This window comes from Bos taurus, chromosome 3 (assembly GCF_002263795.3).
Source record: "Bos taurus isolate L1 Dominette 01449 registration number 42190680 breed Hereford chromosome 3, ARS-UCD2.0, whole genome shotgun sequence".
Classification (NCBI taxonomy): domain Eukaryota; kingdom Metazoa; phylum Chordata; class Mammalia; order Artiodactyla; family Bovidae; genus Bos; species Bos taurus.
Genome location: NC_037330.1, coordinates 113,373,316 through 113,395,122, shown reverse-complemented (window position 1 = coordinate 113,395,122; position 21,807 = coordinate 113,373,316). Strand labels below are relative to the sequence as shown.

The 21,807-nt window shown below is 41.8% G+C and overlaps 2 protein-coding genes and 2 pseudogenes across 2 annotated transcripts in view; all 4 read right to left on the bottom strand.

Annotated features, from left to right (window-relative positions):
* UGT1A6 (UDP glucuronosyltransferase 1 family, polypeptide A6) overlaps window positions 1-21,807 on the bottom strand; it is a 123,001-nt gene that overhangs the window by 29,408 nt on the left and 71,786 nt on the right. The window lies entirely within an intron of this gene.
* The window catches only part of LOC132344951 (UDP-glucuronosyltransferase 1A3-like), a 77,666-nt gene that overhangs the window by 23,811 nt on the left and 32,048 nt on the right, over window positions 1-21,807 (bottom strand). The gene's annotated exons all lie outside the window — the stretch shown is intronic.
* LOC132344950 (UDP-glucuronosyltransferase 1A3-like) lies at window positions 5,225-12,925 on the bottom strand (annotated as a pseudogene).
* On the bottom strand, window positions 13,053-16,368 carry LOC100848775 (UDP-glucuronosyltransferase 1A3-like; annotated as a pseudogene).

Below are 21,807 nucleotides of genomic sequence, written 5' to 3'. Positions count from 1 at the left end.
TCTGGTTGGGCTGTGCCACCTATATGTGTTCCCTTATCTTTATTTTATCATCAAGTCACTTAAGCAAAATGGCATGTCATTGGAAGGCAAGGATTGATGATTACACCATATATTACAGGATATGTCTATGCCTGTGTCTTATCACCTCTGCTTTCACCCAGAAAGAACACTCCCCCTTATCTTGGAAAAACTCCTCTGACTCTGCTGCTCCCTCTGGGGAACATTCTAGTTCACTCTCTTGTTCATCCAAGACGCAAAGCAAGACTGTGCCTGTCCTTTCCCTTGGTCACCTCCTACCTCTCTGCTAACCGTGTTGTCTGGGGCTGGACTGAACGCTGAGGAGTCACCTCTGCCCCAGTCCCCATCCAGAACCTCTTCTGGATGTGACCTTATCTGAGAACTCTTGAATCTCTTTCCCCACCCATTCATGGGTGAACACAGAACACATCCAGGGAAACATATAACATTGCTAAGACAGCTTTCTCTCAGCCAAAAGGGGATGGTGGCTCTCTGGTTTGTTCCTGTTCCACACTGGACACCTCTTGTACTGTTCAGGAGACAGTCATTGGAGCAGCCATCAGATATGGAAACATCTGAAAAGATCTTTGATGGAGACAGCAGAAGGATTGGTTAAGAATTCTTTATCTGTCATATGGAATACATGTTGCTGTTACCTAAAGCATTGGTTTTTCCAGTAGTCATGTTCAGATGTGAGAGTGGACCATAAAGAAGGCTGAGCACCAAAGAGTTGATGCTTTCTAACTGTGGTGCTGGAGAAGACTCTTGAGAGTCCCTTGGACTGCAAAGAGATCAAACCAGTCCATCCTAAAGGAAATCAACCCTGAATATTCATTGGAAGGACTGATGCTGAAGTTGAAACTCCAAGACTTTGGCCAGCTGATGTGAACAGCCGACTCATTGGAAAAGACCCTGATTCTGGGAAGGATAGAGGGGAAGAGGAGAAGGAGGTGACAAAGAATGAGATGGTTGGAAGACATCACTGACTCAATGGACATGCATTTGCGCAAACTGCAGAAGATAGTGAAGGACAAAGAAGCCTGCCATGCTGCAGTTCATGGGGTCACAAAGAGTTGGACAATACTTGGCAACTGAAGAAGAAGAACAACAAAGCATCAGTGGGCAAGCAGACCTTAGTAATGATACAGCAGGGTTCAAAGGGTGCCGGCCCCCGAGGTCTGGTCACCCTGGGATAGGAGGGTTTCCCCTGGCTTCAGAACAGGCTCTCTGAACTCCTCTTCTGATGCTGAAGGGGCCAGTTTTCCACTACAGTGTTTAGGGACTGAAGTGGACATTAACCTGGGCCTTCATTACACCTTACAGCTTATGTTCAGATAACAGATATCCATCTCTATATATAAAATAGATAAATAGCAAGTTCCTACTGTATATCACGGGAAGTTATTCAATACCTTGTAATAATCTATAATGGAAAAGAATCTGAAAAAGAATACATATCTGAATCACTTTACTGAACAACAGAGACTAACACAAGATTGCAAATTAATTATGCTTCAAGTTAAAAGAAGGAACAGAACTAGAGGCATCGTGCTTCCTGGTTTCAAACTGTACTACAAAGTAAAGTGATCAAAACAGTATGGTACTGATGCTAAAACAGACACGGAGTCAACGGAACAAAATATAGAGGAGAGATAACTCCACACTTATACAGGCAATTAATCCGTGACAAAGCATGTAAGACAATACAGTGGGAAAAGACATTCTCTTGAATACATGTGTTGGGAAAATTTGACAGCTACATGCCAAAGAATCAAACTGGATTAATCTCTCATGCCATGAGCAAAAACAAATTCAAAATAGAGTAAAGACTTAAATGTAAGACCTAAAATCATAAAATTTCTAGTAGAAAACATAGGCAGTATGCTCTTTAACTTTGATATTAGTAATACATATTTTGGGAGGATATGACTCCTCAGACAAGAGAAATAAAAGTAAAATAAACAAATGGACTTTATCAAACTAAAATCTTTTGATCAGCAAAGAAAATTACAAGCAAAAGGGAAAGGCCACTTACCGAATGGAAGAAGATATTTGCAAATGATATATCTAATAATAGGCTAATATCCAAAGTACACAAAGAATTCATACAAGTCAACAACAACAAAATATGATTAAAAATGGGCAGAAGACTCAAACACACATTTTTCCAGAGAAGACATACAGAAGGACAACAGGCACATAAAAACATGCTTACCATCACTAATCATAAGAGAAATACAGACCAAATCATAAAAAACTATTGCCTCACACCTGTCAAAATGACTATTATCAAAAAGACAATAAATAACAAGTGCTGGCAAGAATGTAGGAAAAAGGGAACTCTAGGGCATTGTTGGTGTCAATGTAAACTGGGAGAGCCACTACGGAAAACACTACGAAGATTCTCAAAAAGGTAAAAATAGGACTACCGTATGATCCAGAAATTCTACTCCTGGGTATTCCTACAAAGAAATGGAAAGCACTAATTAGAAAAGCTATATACATCCCTGTGTTTGTTGTATTGCTGTTTGCAATAGCCAAGACATATTGGCTATTGAATATTACTCAGCCATAAGAAAGAAAGAAATCTTATCACTTGCAACAACATGGATGCACCTAGAGGGTATTATGCTAGTGAAGTAAGAGAAAGACAAATGCTGTATGATTTCACTTACATGTGGGGAAAAAGACAAAGCAAATGAACAAGCATGACAAAACAAATGGACTCATCAATACAGAGAGCAAAGAAGCAGCTGACAGAGGGGTGGGGAGGGGAAAGGAGAGAGAAGGGTAAGGGGGGTGAAAATGCAAACTGCCTTGTGGTATATGCACAATGGAATATTACACAGCCATAGAAAAGGACACATTTGAGTCAGCCCTAATGAGGTAGATGAACCCAGAGCCTGTTATACAGAGTGAAGAGGTCAGAAAGAGAAAAACAAATATATATTAATGCATATATTGGAGAAGGACATGGTAACCCGCTCCAGTATTCTTGCCCAGAGAATTCCACGGACAGAGGAACCTGGTGAGCTACAGTCCATGGAGTCACTCAGAGTGAGACATGACTGACTGACACTCTCTTTCAATGCATGTACATGGCATCTAGAAAGCCGGTACTAATGAGCCTGTCTGCAGAGCAGTGATGGAGACACAGGCATAGAGAACAGACTTGTGGACACAGTGAGGGAAGGAGAGGGGGCATGAATTGAGAGAGTAGCAGGGAAACATATAAATTACCATATGTGAAATACATAGCCAGTGGAACTTTGCTGTATGATGCAGGGAGCTCAAATCAGGCGCAACCTAGAGGGGTGACAACCTAGAGGGGTGGGGTGGCGTGGGAGATGGGGAGGGGTTCAGAAGAGAGGAGTCATACGTATACCTATGGCTGATTCATGTTGATGTATGGCAGAAACCAACACGATTTTGTAAAGCAATTATCCTCAAATTAAAAAGTGTTTTAAAGGATCCAAACTTCCAGTTGCAAAGTAAATGTCACAGGTATGAAATAAGAGTGCATGAAATAGAGTCAAAAGTTATGTAATACCTTTCTACTGTGAATATCATAACTGGGTTTATCGTGGTGATTCTTTTGACGGGTATGGAAGTACTGAATCACTATGTTGTCTAACAGAACTAACATAGCACTGTGGTCAATTATATTTCAAAAATCAACAAATGCATAGAAATGGAAATCAAATTTGTGGCTACCAGAGGCAGAGAGCAGGGGCAAAGGGGAGTTGGATGAAGGCAGTCTAAGCGGACAAGCTTCAATTATGAGAGAAATAAGGACAGGGGTGTAATGTATAACATGATAGATATATTTAACACTGTTGTATGTTACATATGAACATCATTAAGAGAATATTCTAATAATTCTCATCACAAGGTAAAAAATTTTTTCTGCTCCTTTAATTTTGTATCTATATAAGATGATGAGCGATCACTAAACTTGTTATAGCAATCACCTCATGATCTAGAAAAGTCAAATCACTCTGCCATCCACTTTAAGCTTATTCAGGGCTGCCTGTCAATTATATCTCAGTAAAACTGAAAGAAATAATAGCAAACGAACACCTTAAAAATTTTTACACTGAGTGTATCTTTAAAGGACAATATTATATATATATATATATATATATATCTGATTTAATAAAATATACTATTAAAATTAATGTAACCCTCTTTTTGCTTTTCTAAATATGCCAACTACAAAGCTTTCAGTTACACATGTGGTATGCATTATACTTCTATTGGATAATTCTGTAATAGATCAGAAAGAAGACCTATTAAGAAATTTTTTATAGCAATGACTTCACATGGAGAAGGCAATGGCACCCCACTCCTGTACTCTTGCCTGGAAAATCCCATGGACGGAGGAGCCTGGTAGGAGGCCGTCTATGGGGTCGCACAGAGTCGGACACAACTGAAGTGACTTAGCAGCAGCAGCAGCAGTGACTTCACAAGAAACGTTCTCTGATTACAATCCAAAATAAATAGAAAAAATAGGAGAAAAGTAACCACAATAAATCTTAACCACATGGGAACTAAGAAGCAACCTTGTTAACACCAGCAACAACAAACGGCAGGGCTCCCCTAGTGGCTCAGTGGTTAAGAATCCACCTGCAATTGCAGGAGACCCAGGTTCAATCGCTGATCTGGGGAAGATCCCACATGCCTCAGAGCAGCGGAGCCCGAGGGCCACACCTACTGAGCCTGTGCTCTAGAGCCTGGGAACCACAACTGATGAACCCATGTCCCACAGCTACTGAAGCCGGCACGCCCTGGAGCCTGTGCTCCCCAACAAGAGAAGCCACCGCAATGAGAAGCCTGAACATTGCAACAAAGAGTAGACCCTGCTTGCGGCAACTAGAGAAAAGCCTGAGCAGCAACAGAGGTTCAGCGCAGCCAAAAATAAACAAACAACTAATAAAATTATTTTTCAAAAGCAGATAGTCACTGACTCAAAGAGGAAATCAAAAACAAAAGTTTGAGTTAAGAAATAGAAAGAATATGAGAACAATTTATTTCAAAATCTAAGGGATCTAAGAAATGCTTTATTTATGACCATCAATTCTTTATTATTAGGAAAACAAAAGAAAAGAAAATTAATGCTTACCTAAGGAAAGCAGAAAAACAGCTATAAAATTAACTAAGCAAGGATGACATCATCAATAAAAAAATAAGTGGCAATCAATGAAATAGAAAACAAAAATAGTAAAAAGAACAAGCAAACCCAAAAGCGATTTCTTTGAGAAGACCAGTAAAATAATTCAACGTGTCATAAATCTTAAGAAGGAGAAGAAACAAAAATGCAAAAGATTTAGATTTTAATATTTCATATTTTGAAAAAAATTGTCCATTAACATTCAAAGCCATCACCTCTAAGGGTAAAGTGAAAGTCGTTCAGTCATGTCCGATTCTTTGTAACCCCATGGACTGTAGCCCACCAGGCTCCTCTGTGCACGGGATTCTCCAGGCAAGAACACTGGAGCGGGCAGCCATTCTCTTCTCCAGGGGACATTTCAGACCCAGGAATGAAACCGGGGTCTCCTGCATTGCAGGCGGATTCTTTACCATCTGAGCTACCACGGAAGCCCACCTCCAAAGGTAAACCTCTAAGTGTAAACACACTACATAAATGAGTGACAAAATCTCAAAGTAAAAACAACAGTTTAGTGGAGCAAAAGTAATTAACAGTGTGTGTACCATGGTAACACTTGGAAATTTCAGTGTACATGATTTTTCACGTACCAAAGAAATCGGCACAAACATATCCAAATGCCTTCAGATGATACACCATGTCTTCTGGGCACGTTATAATAATGATAATAGATACTATTTGTGTGTTTACAATGACAGTATAAAGTCAGAATAGTTAGGTCACACGGCCAAGGGAATTCAGCTAGAAAAACGGGAGTGAGGATTTGAATCAATGCAGTTACCTCTAGAGAACATATTCACACAGAAAAACTAGAAAGAACGGAGTGGCAAATGCTTTTTAAATGCTTCAGTACTTTCCACCTTTTACAAATCTAGTCGATACATACATATTTTACAATTGGACAAATGCATTGCATACAGGAAGAAAACCAAGTAGAATAGATTGTGGTGTGAGCAAAAATGAAATGTGAAGATAGAGCCCTTTGCCATAATAAATACAGTAATGTAAAGGGATATAAAAGTAAGAATACAAAAACCATAAGAGATCCAAAGTCATGGAAGTTACTACAAACTCAGTACAAGTCATATAAGTGGGCAAAAAAAAAGGGGGGCTAAGTAGATTAAAAGACAAACCCTGCCCCTATGAGTCCTATTTCAATTAAACCCAAATATTCAGGGTTAACATGGGAAGACTCTGAAACCATGAGGAAAGTGGTAGTTTCCATCATGGAAACTTGGGGTGCAGTGACCTGGGCTGGGGTAGGTGTGGTGATGTGGTCAAAAACTTCCTCTTTGAGACCCACTTCTCAACATCACTGCTCAGTCTTCCCTGCTCTCCAGGCCTCATCACTAGTCTTTGATGACGTCCCACCTTAAACACCTACCTAACATGCCATTCAGCTATGTATATCCCCACATCTTACTCCAGACCCCAACTCCTGCTCAGAGACTTACGGCAGGCACAGCTTCATCTCTGAAAAGTTGGACCCAATTATTTCTTTCTCCAATCACAGAAACCCAGACTTTTCTCTCCACTATGGTCCCACTTCCACTTAATTTATTCAAAAACTTCTCCTTCCATTTGGCATTTAATTCTCCTGTAACCACACCTCAATCTCTTCCAAGACAAAACCACTAAGAACTATCAGGTCAACAGATGCAATCTACCAATTCTTTCTTGGTTTTGATGGTGCCAGACCCCATGGTCCTTACTGGCCATGTCCTCTGTCTGCCTTCTGTCTGTGGAAAACCTTTAGCCCAAGAATGACGTTAGTCAACGAAGTGAGAAAATGCAAAAACAAAGGAAAACAGTCCAACAAAACTAAATAGTCAGTAAGCAAAGTCAAGGACCTTTAGTTCCTCCTCAGGGGCCATAGATAATGCTCTGAGCCGTATCCCGTGAGCTGTCATAGACACTGAAACCCCCATGAGGTGGAAGAAGTTAACCCCATGGTGACCAGATGTAGCCATGACATAGAAGCTGCCACCATTCTGAGAACTGGCCTCAAGGAAATGGGAACAAACTGGCCCTGGGACTGAAGATTAACTGTACTCAAAGCAATTAAACCTGGAGAAGGAAATGGCCACCCACTCCAGTATTCTTGCCTGGAAAATTCCATGGAAAGAAGAGCCTGGCAAGCTACCATCAATGGGGTCACAAAGAATTGGCCACAACTGATCGACTGAGCACCAAAAATTAACATGATGGTGGTCAGACCACTGACACCAATTTCAAGATGACTGTCAGAGCTGACTGTGCTGTTTCTACACAGAGGCCCCTTCCCTCTGTCAATAAAAGCTCTTGCCTCAGATTGTCCAAGGAGGAAATAAGTGTTTGGACAGGACTCTCCTCTCTCCACCTGCTTCCTGGAAACATTCATCCAAGCAAACTTTCACATCCACCAGTCTTGCTTCTTTACTGTCTTTTGAGCTACAAGCAACCAGACTCCACTTTGCTTACACTTCTGTTGAACACCCTCAGGCAAAATCCTCTGGAGGATAAATTCACAGCTCAAGCACCTGCTCCTACTCCGCTGGAGAAAACCGCACAACAGTTAAACCGATGCCTTTATTAGGGGGCAATCACGGTGGAATCACACCACTGCCTGTCAATCCTATCACACACCCTCAGCCCTGCCTCCCACTCCTCTCAGAGATCATTGGAAGCCTTTACTGCCCTCCTGGAGGCACGTTAATAGTGCATCTCACCACAGATGGTGAGGAGGAGGAGGAGAGGTAGAAATCAGAAAAACCAGTACATAACAAAACACCCTGAACTGTTGTTTTTTAAAAAATAAAATGCGCTCCACTGGGAGCACTGATTGAACAAAAGCAGCAGTACACACCTGAGATAAAGGTTTCCTGTTGGCACAGTTGATGCCCCCAATGAACACCATGTTGGGCATGATTGGCCACGGGTACTCCACCACAAAGTCTTCTCTGAACAGCCACACGGATCCAGAGGCAAGAATCTCCCCCAGTGACACCTGTCTCTGAAGAAGCTCAGAGGCCATACGTGCATAAGGAGTGAAGGTAATCAGGCAAATGTACTTCAGGGCCAGAGGGTAGAGCATGTTCTTGACCCTTTGGAAGAATGTCATGCGGTCTGGATTCGTTGTTAATATCCTAGGAACACATGAGAAAGGGTTTGGGCACACTGTGCCCTCAGCATCTAAGTCGCAGGGAATAGACGCAAAAAAAATACACATCAGGAATGGACAGGTACTTAGCCAGCACTGCCCCACAGGCATAAATAGGGTCCATTAAAACCACATCAGAGGAACTGGCATTCAGGTCCTTGTTACACAGAAGCCCTTTACAAGACCTTTGAAAGAGCAAAGACACATTTTCAAAGCCCCCATAGTTTGCAACATCATCGTTACAAAATGTACTCTTTCAAAACTCAGAATAAAATGGCCCTACATGAGGAAATCAAATTCATTCTGGGTATACAGAACGGTGTAGCTTTTCGTGATGAAAAAGTCCTCTGCTTTGATGTGCACATTGACCTCCAAAGACAGGACCACTGCCGGTGACCCCTGGCGTGGAGCTCCCGCACAGCCTCCCGCATGCTGAGCCAGTGGCTGCCCTCCATGGGGACCACCAGCACCTTCCCAGCCTCGGCCCATCGCCCGGCGCACAGACAGAGCAGGAGTCCAGCCAGCACCTGCCGCCGAAGCTGCCATCCCAGGGCCATCCCTGCACAAGCCAGACTGTCTGGTCTGTGCCATCTGTATTTGTTGCCTTTATCTTATCACCAAGTCACTTAGGCAAAATGGCATGTCATTGGAAGGCAGCATGCCCTCCTTACATTAATCATTACAGGATAAGTCCATGCCTGGGTTTCATCACCTCTGATTTCACCCAGGGAAAGGTTACCCACCTTATCTTGGAAAAACTCTTCTGACCTGCTGCTCCCAATGGGGAGCATTCTAGTTCACGCTCTTGTTCTTCATCCAATTTCTAAAGCAAGACTGTGTCTGCCCTATTCCCTTGGTCACCTCCTACCTGTCTGCTAACCCTGTTCTCTGGGGCTGGACTGAACTCTGAGGAGTCACCTCTGCCCCAGTCCCCACCCAGAACCTCTGCTGCATGTGACCTTATCTGAGAACTCTTTAAACTCTTTCCCCCCATCATGGGTGAATATGGAGCACATCCAGGGAAACATATAACATCCCAAGAACAGCCTTCTCTCAGCAGGGAGGGGATGGTGGCTCTCTGATTTGCTCTGGTTCCAAACTGGACACCTCGTGCACTCCCCAGAGAGAGTCTGTTGGAGCAGCTGCCCGATATGGAAACATCTGGAAGGATCCTTAAGGACAACAGCAGAAGGGCTGCTTGAGAATTCTTTCTCTGCCTCATGGAGTAGAACTTCCTGTTACCTAAACCATCAGTGGGCAAGGCAGCTTTTTGTAATGACAGTGGGGTTCGGAGGGTGCCAGGCTCCAGGACCTATTGCACTTTGGACAGGAAGGAAGTCCCCATGCCTCTGTGCAGGCTCTGTGAATCCTCTTCTGATGTGGACCCCACTAGGCTTCCACTGCTCTGTGTAGGGACTGAAGTGCGCATTATTCTGGATCTTTATTACATCTTGAAGTTTATGTTCAGGGCTTCCCACGTGGAACAGTGGTAAAGAATCCTCCTACAAATGCAGGAGACACAGGACATGTGGGTTCAATCCCGAGGTTGGATGTAGGAAGATCCCCTAGAATAGGAAATGGTAACCCACAATAGTATTCTTGCCTGGAAAATTCCACAGACAGAGGAGTCTACATAAACTGTACAAAAAAGGTTTTAATGACCCAGACAACAATGAAGGTGTGCTCACTCACCAAAGCCAGACATCACAGAGTGTGAAGTCAAGAGGGCCTTAGGAAGCATTACTACAAAAAAAGCCAGTGGAGGTGAAACAATTCCAGCTGATCTGTTTAAAATCCTAAAATTGAGGCTGTTAAAGTGCTCTACTCAATACCCCAGCATATTTGGAAAACTCAGCAGTGGCCACAGGACTAGAAAAGGACAGTTTTCATTCTCATCTCAAAGAATGGCAATGCCAAAGAATGTTCCAACTACTGGACAATTGGGCTTACTTCACATGCTAGCAAAGTAATGTTCAAAATTCTTCAAGTCAGGCTTCAACAATACATGAACCGTGAACTTCCAAATGTTCAACCTGGTTTTAGAAAAGGCAGAGGAACCAGAGATCAAATTGCCAACAATCGCTGAATCATCAAAAAAGCAAGAGAGTTCCAGAAAAACATCTATTTCTGCTTTATTGACTATGCCAAAGCCTTTGACTGTGTGGATCACAATAAACTGTGGAAAATTCTGAAAGAGATGGGAATACCAGACCACCTGACCTGCCTCCTGAGAAATCTGTGTAGCTCAAGAAGTAACAGTTAGAAGTAGACATGGAACAACAGACTGGTTCCAAATAGGAAAAGGAGTATGTCAAGGCTGTGTATTGTCACCCTGTTTATTTAACTTATACGCAGAGTACATCATGAGAAATGCTGGGCTGGAAGAAGCACAAGCTGGAATCAATTGCCCGGAGAAATATCAATAACCTCAGATATGCAGATGACACCACCCTTATGGCAGAAAGTGAAGAAGAACTAAAGAGCCTCTTGATGAAAGTGAAAGAGGAGAGTGAAAAAGTTGACTTAAACTCAATATTCAGAAAACAAAGACCATGGTAATCCGGTCCCATCACTTCATGGCAAATAGATGGAGAAACAGTGGAAACAGTGGCAGACTTTATTTATTTGGAGCTTCAAAATCACTGCAGATGGTGACTGCAGCCATGAAATAAAAAGACACTTACTCCTTAGAAGAAAAGTTATGACCAACCTAGACAGCATATTACAAAGCAGAGACATTACTTTGCCAACAAAGATCCGTCTAGTCAAGGCTATGGTTTTTCCAGTGGTCATGTATGGATGTGAGAGTTGGACTATAAAGAAAGCTGAGAGCCGAAGAATTGATGCTTTTAAACTGTGGTGTTGGAAAAGACTCTTGAGAGTCCCTTGGACTGCAAGGAGATCCAACCAGTCCATCCTAAAGGAGATCAGTCCTGGGTATTCATTGGAAGGATTGATGTTGAAGCTGAAACTCCAATACTTTGGCCACCTGATGCGAAGAGCTGACTCATTTGAAAAGACCCTGGTGCTGGGAAGGATTGAAGGCAGGAGAAGGGGACAACAGAGGATGAGATGGTTGGATGGCATCACCAACTTAATGGACATGAGTTTGGGTGAACCCTGGGAGTTGGTGATGGACAGGGAGGCCTGGCGTGCTGCAGTTCATGGGGTTGCAAAGAGTCAGACACAACTGAGTGACTGAACTGAACTGAGGCTTCAACACTATGTGAACCAAAAACTCCAGATGTGCAAGCTGAATTTAGAAAAGGTAGAATAAGAGATCCAATTGCCAACATCTGTTCGATCATAGAGAAAGCAAAAGGGAATTCCAGAAAAACATCTATTTCTGCTTCACTGACTACGCAAAAGCCTTTGACTGGATCACAACAAACTGAAAAATTCTAAAAGAGACGGGAATACTAAACCACGTTACCTGCCTCCCAAGAAACCTGTATGCATCTCAAGAAGCAACAGTTAGAACTGGACATGGAACAACAGACCTGTTTCAAATTGGGAAAGGAATACATCAAGGCAGTATAATGTCATCCTTCTTATTTAACTTAGATGAAAATACATCATGCAAAATGCAAAGGCTGGATGAATCACAACCTAGAATCAAGATTTCTAGGAGCAATATCAACAACCTCAGATATGCAGATGATACCACTCTAATGGCAGAAAACAAAGAATACTAAAGAGCCTCTTGATGAGAGTTAAAGAAGACAATGAAAAATCTGGCTTAAAACTCAACATTCATAAAACTAAGACCATGGCATCCAGTCCCATCACTTCATGGCAAATAGATAGGGAAAAATTGGAAACAGTGACATGTTATTTTCTTGCATTCCAAAATCATTGTGGATGTTGACTAAAGCTTCAAAAATAAAAGACACATGTTCCCTGGAAGAAAAGCTATGACAAACCTAAACAGAGTATTAAAAAGCAGAGACATTACTTTGCCAACAAAATTCAACAGAGTCAAGCTATAATTTTTACAGTGGTCATGTATGGATGTGAGTGCTGGAGCATAAAGAAGACTAAGTACCGAAGAATTGATTGTGCTGGAGAAGACTCTTAAGAGTCCTTTGGACTGCATGGAGATCAAATCAATCAATCCTAAAGAAAAGCAATCCTGAATATTCAATGGAAGGACTGAGCTGAAGCTGAAGCTCCAATACTTTAGCCACCTGAAGTGAACACCTGACTCATCGGAAAAGACACTGATGTTGGGCAAGATTGAAGGCAGGAGGAGAAGGGGACGACAGAAGATGAGATGGTTGGATGGCATCACCAAGTTAATAAACATGATTTGAGCAAGCTCCATGAGATAGTGAAGGACGGGGAAGCCTGCTGTGCTGAAGTCCATGGGGTAACTTAGCAATGGAACAACAGCAACAATTCAGGATTAATATAAGAAGACTTTGAAATGATGAGGAACACAGTAGTTCCCACCATGGAAATGTGGGGTGTGATGATGGGGCTGGGGTAGGTGTGGTGATGAGGTCAAACCCTTCCTCTCTGAAACTCAGTTTTCTTCATTACTGTGCCCTCTGCTACTGTGTTCATAGGCTCAGTTTTTCCTCCTCTCCAGCTCTGCCCCCCCCCCCCAGGCCTTTTACGATCTCAGTGTCCCAAGTTGATGACCCATCTGGCATGCCTCTAACTATGTACCTCCCCGCCACCCCTCCAGACCCCAACTCCTGGTCACAAGATTTCTGGTCAGCACAGGTCCATCTCTGAAAAGTTGAACTCAATTATTTCTTTCTCTCATAAGAGAGAGCCCAACTTCTGTCTCCAATATTGTCTCACTTCCACTTAATTTATTCAACCTCTCTGAAACTTCTGCTTCCTTTCAGTGTTTAGATTTCCAGTGACCACACCTAAGACCTTTCCAAGACAAAACCACGATAAACTATCAGAACAACAAATGCAGTTTGCCAGTTCTTTCCTTCTCCTATTGAACACCCTCAAGCAAAACCCATGATGGATGGATTCACAGCTCAAGCTCTTGGCTCCTACTAGATTGAGAAAACTGCACGACCATCACAACAGTGCCTTTACAAAAAGGCAGTCATGGTTGAGCCACGCAATTCTTTCTCAGACTGAATACGGACCCTCAACCCTGCCTCTCAATCCTCTCAAAGATCATCACAAGCCTACACTACCCTCCTGGAGCACTTTAACAATGGATCTCACCAAAGAGTGTTGGAAGGAGAATGGGAGGTAGCAATCTTTAGAAAGATCAGTAGATAAGTGAGCATGTGCAAGTAGGTTATTTTTAAAAAATATGTTCCACTTGGGAATTCCCTGTCAGTCTAGTGATTAGGACCCACCATTTCACTGCAAGGGCCTTAGGTTGCAGTGTGGTGAAAAAGTTTTTTAAATTTTTTTATGAAAAGATTGTGCTCCACTGGGAGCACTGATTGAGCAAAAGCAGCAGTACACACCTGAGAACCTGAGGTTTCCTGTTGGCACAGTTGATGCCCCCAGCGAACACCATGTTGGGCATGATCGGCCGCGGGTAGTCCGTCACAAAGTCTCCTCTGAACAGCCACACGGATCCAGAGGCAAGAATCTCCCCCAGTGACACCTCTCTCTGAAGAAGCTCAGAGGCCATACGTGCATAAGGAGTGAAGGTAACCAGGCAAATGTACTTCAGGCCCAGAGGGTAAAGCATGTTCTTGACCCTTTGGAAGAATGTCATGTGGTCTGGATTCCTTGTTAATAACCGAGGAACATATGAGAAAGGGTTTGGGCATGCTGTGCCCTCAGCATCTAAGTCACAGGGAACAGAACGCAAAAAAAACACAGCAGGAATGGACAGGTATTTAGCCATCACTGCCCCAAAATAGGGTCTGTTAAAACCATATCAAAGGAACTGGCATTCAGGTCTCTGATCAAGTCCTCGTTATACAACAGTGCCTCACAAGACCTTGCAAAGAGCAAAGACACATTTTTCAAAGATGCTATAGTTTCCAGAAACATTGTTACAAAGTGTACTTTTTTAAAAAGTAGACGTACATGAGTCTTCAGGAAGGAATCATATTTGTCCTGTGTGTAGGGAACGGCGTACGTTTTTGTGGTGAAAAAGTCCTCTGCCTTGACGCGCACATTGACCTCCGGAACAACAACCACTGTTTGGTGACTTCTGGCGTGGAGCTCCCGCACGGCCTCCCGCATGCTGAGCCAGTGGCTGCCCTCCATGGGGACCACCAGCACCTTCCCAGCCTCGGTCCAACGCCCGGCGCACAGACAGAGCAGGAGTCCAGCCGGCACCTGCCGCCGAAGCTGCAGTCCCAGGGCCATCTCCGCACAAACCAGAAGCTACTGAGTCTCTGGTCAGGCTGTGCTGCCTATATTTGTTCCCTTATCTTATTGTATCATCAAATCACTTAAGCAAAATGGCATGTCATTGGAAGGCAGCATGCCCTCCGAACAGGATAAGACTATGCCTGTGTTTCATCACCTTTGATTTTACCCAGGGAAAGATCACATCCCCTTACCTTGGAAAATCTCCTCTGACTCTGCTGCTGTCTCTGGAGAACATTCTAGTTCACTCTCTTGTTCATCCAAGACTCGAAGCAAGACTGTGCCTGTCCATTCCCTTGGTCACCTCCTACCTCTCTGCTAGGGTTCCCTGGGGCTGGACTGAATGCTGAAGAGTCACCTATGCCCTGTTTTCTTGTGTTCCAAAATCACTGCAGATGGTGACTGCAGCCAAGAAATTAAGGACATTTGCTCCTTGGAAGACAAGTTATGACAAACCTAGACAGCATATTAAAAAGTAGACACATTAATTTGTTGACAAAGGTCCATCTAGTCAAAGCTATAGCTTTTCCAGTAGTCATATATGGATAAGTTGGACCATAAAGGAGGCTGAGCACCAGAGAATTGATACTTTTCAACAGTGGTGTTGGAGAAGGCTCATGAGGGTTTCTTGTACTACAAGTAGATCAAACCAGTCAATCCTAGAGGAAATCAGTTCTGAATATTCATTGGAAAGACTGATGCTGAAGCTGAAGCTCCAATACTTTGTCCACTTGAAGAGCCAACTCATTGGAAAAGACCCTGATGCTGGAAAAGATTGAGGGCAGGAGGAGAAGGGGACGACAGAAGATGAGATGGTTGGGTGGCATCACTGACTCAATGGACATGAATTTGAGCACACTCCAGCATATGGTGAAGAACAGGGAAGCCTGGTGTGCTGCTGTCCATGGAGTCCCAAAGATTTGGTCACAAATGAGCAACAAATGGCTGATTCCTGTGGAGGTATGGCAGAAACCACCCAATATTGTAAAGCAATTATCCTCCAAATAAAAATAAAATAAAAAATTTTAAAACTACAATGAAAAGTCACCTCACACCATTAGGATGACTATCATAAAAAAAAAGAAAAAAAGCCAACACCCAGAAAACAAGTCTTGAAGAGGATGTGGAGAAACTGGAACCCTGGCGTACTGTTGGTGGGAATGTAAAATGGTGCAGCCACAGTTGAAAATATATCCAGCCCCTCAAAAAATAAATAATAGAAATACCAAATGATCCAGCCATTCCTCTTCTAGGTATATACCCAAAAGAATTGAAGGCATGGTCTCAAGAGGTATTTGTACATCCATGTTCATAGCAACATTATTCACAACAGCAGAAGGTAAAAGTAACCCATGTTCATTGGCAGATGAATAGATAAGCCAAATGTGCTCTATCTGTAAAATGGAATACTATGCAGTCTTTTAAAAGAAGGAAATTTTGACAACATTGCTGAACCTAGAGGAAAGGAAAGTGAAAGTCGCTCAGTTGTGTCCGACTCTTTGCGACCCCATGGACTATACAATCCATGGAATTCTTTAGGTCAGAATACTGGAGTGGGTAGCCTTTCCCTTCTCCAGGGGATCTTCCCAACTCAAGGATCGAACCCAGGTCTCCTGCATTGCAGGTGGATTCTTTACCAGCTCAGCCACAAGGAAAGCCCTAACACAGATACCATAAGCTAAGTAAGGAAACACAGTTCACTTAGGGGATTGGAAATGGTGGTGTTTTTTCTGCTATAGTTAGGGATATAAATCTAGACTAGGATAAAATAAATGTAGAGGCATGCAACATCATGCATGGGAAGATCTAACTCTCTAACACTCTTGATTTTGCCCCATGCTAAGCTACACATGTAGTGACAGACCAAGTACAATGTCACTGGGGTTTGTAATATTACAAAAAAATTTTTTTCAATCCACCTAGAAGCATGTGAGGCTTCTGATAGGAGTAGTTCCTATCAGACCAATACTACCAAACATATGCATCAGCCAATGTTTGGATAAACTTTTCAAGTTAAAAGAGATAGACTTCATATATATGGTAAGTTATTTTTGGAAAATTGCAAATAATATTCAATAGAGAAGGTCTTTTCAACAAATGGTGCTTGGAAAACTAGATGTCTGAATGTAAACAGTGCATTTGGACACTTACAAATGACATATAAAAGTTGAACTCAAAATGGATCAAAAACATAAATGTAAGACTGAACACTATAAAACTCTTAGACAAAGACATATGACAACATTTCACTATCTTGTATTTGGTGAAGATTTCTTGAAAATTACAACAAAGCATAGCTCATAAAAAAACAACACATTGGACTTTGAAAATTTTTAAGTGCATGTATTAAAAGATATTATCAACAGAGTACAAAGGCAAACCATAGAATGGAAGAAAATATTTACAAATCATATATCTGATAAGGGATTAATATATCCAGAATATATAGAGAACTCCTATAACTCAACAACAACAAAAAGACTTGATTCAAAAATGGACAAAGGACTTAGACATTTCTTGAGAGAATATGTGCAAATGACTAATGAGCAATGAAAAAGATGCTCAATATCATTAATCACTAGGGAAATCAGATATCACCTTACACCATTAGGAAACTGATCATTTAAAAAAAAAAACAGAAAACAGGTCTTGAAGAAAATGTGGAAAAATTAGAACCCTCATGTACTGGGAATGTTATGGTGATGGGAATGTAAATGGTGTAGCACTCGTACATCAATGTAATGTACAAGTGTAACATACAATGTGTAATGTACAATAAAATGTACATCCCATCTGTGTAATGATGATGGGAATGTAAAGGGTGTAGCCACTGTGGACATAGTATGGAAGGTCCTCAAAAAATTAAGAACAGAAATACCAGGTGATCCATCCATTCCACTTCTAGGTATACACAGAAAAAAAACATTGAAAAAAGTCTCAAAAAGGTATTTGTACATCCATATTCATAGCAGCATTATGCACAACTATAGAAGGGAAAGCAACCCTTTCATTGGCAGATAAACAGATAACAAGTTTGGTCTAGCTATATAATGGAATATTATTTGGCCTTAAAAAGGAAGGAAATTCTGACAACATGATTGAACCTAGAGGACAAGATACTAACGGAAATATGTCAGTATCAAATATGAAAATATTGTATGACTCCACTAATATGAGGTACCTAGAGAAGTCAAACTTATAGAGACAGGAAGTAAAATGGTGGTTACTACAGACTATGGAGTGTGGGAAACTGCAGAGATGTTGTTTAAGGGGTATACAGTTCCAGCTTTTCAAGATGAAGAGTTCTGGAAAATGGTTGTACAACAATATGACTGTAATTAACACTACTAAACTGTACACTTGAAAATGGTTAACAGGGCAAATCTTATGTTAGAGGTATTTTATCACAATTTAACATTGTTAAAAAGCAAATTTTATGAGGAAACACAGCAGGCATAAACCTGTGTGCAACAACCCAGCAGCTATATGTTAAAGTAAAAACTATTAAAAATTCCAAAAGCAAATTGAGCAAAATTCAGTTAAATGAAGATATATTTTAAGACATCATTTTCAGAATTGGGCACATTGAGCTTTCTTTAATAAAAAAAATTGAAAATGTACATCTTTGGACTTATCTATGAAACATTGTGTGTGTGTGTGTGTGTGTGTGTGTGTGTGTGCGCACACGCTAAGTCACTCACTTGTGTCTGACTCTTTGCAACCCCATGGACTGTAGCCTGCCAGGCTCCTCCATCTATGGGATTTTCCAGGCAAGAGTGCTGGAGTGGATTGCCATTTCCTTCTCCAGGGGATCTTCCTGACCCAGGAATTGAACCTGGGTCTCCCGCATTGTGGGCAGACGCTTTACCGTCTGAGCCACCAGGGAAGCCCTAATATGCCATAGATATGATTCAAAAGTGGCACTTTCCAGTGCAGTGTTTTGGGGTAAAATGTAGCTCCCCAAAAAGGCTACTGTCAGTATCTATATCACCATGATGATCTCTATTTGCCTTCTGCCTCTCTGGGATGCTCTTCTAAATCATCAGGTGGGTCTGATCCAGGCTCCTTTCAGAATATTGTTTATTCCCTGGGTCTTAGAGTGTGTGAGATTTTGTGTGCACCCTTTGAAAGTGGAGTCTCTATATCCTATAGTTCCTTGGCTCTCCAAGCGGAGGAGGCACAGTATAATCAAGACCAATACACCTGGGCAGATGATCCACATATAGAGGATAATTATAATTGCTGAGGCTTTCCCTAAGGAGTAAAGCCTATGAACCCACACTGAGCCTCCCAGCTTGGGGTCCAGAACCAGGAAGAAGAGCTCCCAGAATACTGGGCTTGGAAGGCCAGTGGGGCTTACTTTTACTTTCAGGAGAGTCAGATATGACTGAGCGACTTCACTTATGCCATATTAGCCTTAGGACCCAGCCCCACCCATCAGCCTGTCAACACCAGTACTGTGTTGCCTCAAGTATAGGAGATAGTTGAGTGGAGACACAAACTGGCTCACTAACAGGACGACTGTCTTAAGACTTGCTGAGATCCCAGCTACCTGGGACATGGACTCATCCACCAGAAGCCCCAGGACCTGGCCCTGTCCTCCAGGGGGCCCAGGGTGTGGAATCACCTACTAGTGCACTAGCTCCAGCCCAGGGAACTCTGGGCCGCAGTCCACCCTCCAGCATGCTGACACCAGGTCCATCCCCCAGGCCTTACAGCAAGACACTCCGGGACCCAGTAACCAGCGTGTCACCATTAGATATATATGGAGAGACAGATACGGCCACAACAGAGGAGCACCCGAATGCAAAAAGCAAGCATTAACAGACATAAAAAGAGAAGTTGACAGCAAACAACCGTATTAGTGTACTTTAAAATTCCACATACATTAATAGACACGTCATTCAGATAGAAAATCAATAAGGGAACACTGGCCTTAAACAACACATTAGATCACTTAGCTTTAATCAACATACATAGACCATTCCATCCAAAAGCAGCAGTAAACACATTCTTTTCAAGGGAACATGGAACGTCCCCCGAGATAGATCACATGTAAGGCCACAAAACAAGTCTCAGCAGATTTAAGAAGACTGAGATCACATCAAGCACATTTTCCAATCATGATGTTATGAAACCAAAACTCAACTACAAAGAAAAAACTGGAAAAACACAAACACATGGAGGGTAACCCATGTACAACAACCAATCAATGGGTCACTGAAGAAATAACAAAGGAAATTAAAAATAACCCATGTACAACAACCAATCAATGGGTCACTGAAGAAATAACAAGGGAAATTAAAAATAACCCATGTACAACAACCAACCAATGGGTCACTGAAGAAATAACAAAGGAAATTAAAAATAACCCATGTACAACAACCAATCAATGGGTCACTGAAGAAATAACAAGGGAAATTAAAAATACTTGGAAACAAATGAAATTGAAAACTCAATAGTCCAAAATCTGTGGGAAACAACAAAAGCAGTTCTAAGAAGGAGGTTTATAGCAATACAAGTGTACATCCAGAAATAAGAGAAATCTCAAATACATAACCTAACCTTATACCAAAAGTAAATAAAAGAATATATGAAATCCAAGACAGTATACAGAAAAAAATACAAATAAGAGCTGAAATATAAAAGCTAAGTGAAATGAAGAACTCTTTCTTTGAAAAAATAAATAAAATTGATACACCTCAATTTTCTGAAACTTCATCCAGATTTATCAGGAGAAAAAGAGAGACGGTCAAAGTAAATCAAATCAGAAATGAAACAGAGAAGGCACAACCAACACCACAAAAATGTAAAGGATCATAAGATCTTTTTGTGAACAACAACAAACCAAAAAATGAACAAGTAGCAGACATGGACAGATTCCTAGAAATGCACAATCTCCCAAAGCTGAACCAGGAAGAAACAGAAAATAGCAACAGTCTAATTATTGTTCAATTAGTATAAAAAGATTCAACAAAAAATGAAAAAAACCAAAAACATTAAGAGACCAAAAGTCGTGAAAGTTAATATAAATTCACTGCATGTGACATAGATGGGCAAAATCATGATTAACTTGGTGGGTTAAGAAACAACTGCCCCCAAGGGTCTTATTTCAATTAAACCCAAATATTCAGGGTTAACATAAGAAGACTCTGAAACTATGGGGAAAGCAGTAATTCCCATAATGGAAACTTGGGGTAGGGCGGACTGAGCTGGGGTAAGTTTGGTGATGTGGTCAGAATGCTTCCTCTTTGAGACTCGGTTCTCGGCATCACTGTCGCCAGCTCCACTGTGCTCTTAGGCTCAGCTTTACCTCCTCTCCAGCCCCCACCAGTAGCCTTGATGACCCCAGTGTCCCAACTGAAGATCTACATGACATGCAATCCAACGCTGTATGACACCATGGTTTTCTCCAGACACCAACACCTAGTCAGAAGACTTCTGGTCAGCACAGCTCCATCTCTGAAAAGCTGGGTCTATTATTCCTTTCTGTGATCACAGAGAGCCCAAATTCTCTATCCAGCATTGTCTCACTTCCACTTAATTTATCTGATCTCTCTGAAACTTCTGTCTCCTTTGGGTGTCAGGTCTCCTGTGATCACACCTGTCTCTTCCGAGACAAAACCACTAAGGATTATCAGGTCAGTAAATGCAGGTGGCCAGTTCTCTCATCCTTCAGTTGAATACCTCAGTGAAAAATCCCTGATGGATGGATTCACAGCTCAAGTTCTCTGCTTCTACTCATCTGGATAAAATTTCACACAGTTATAACAGTACCTTTACAAAGGACAATCATGGTTGAGTCACACCATTTCTTACCAACCTATTATTGCCATTACCTCTGCCTCTCATTCCTCTCAAAGACTATTACAAACTTTTACTACACTACTGGACATACTTTAACAACTTATCTCACCAAAAATTGCTAGAAGGAGATTGAAAGTTAGAAATCCTTAGAAAGATCAGTAGATAAGAAAGAACCTGGAAGTAAGTTTTTTTAAAAAATATATATATTTCACTAGGGAATTCTCTGGTGGTCCAGGTTTGGATTCCAAGCACTCACTGCCAAGGGCTTGAGTTCAATCCCTGGCAAGGTGAACTAGAATCCCACAAGACGTGTGGCAAGGCATAAAAATTTTTCTTAATTTTTTCATTAAAAATAATGTGTTCCACT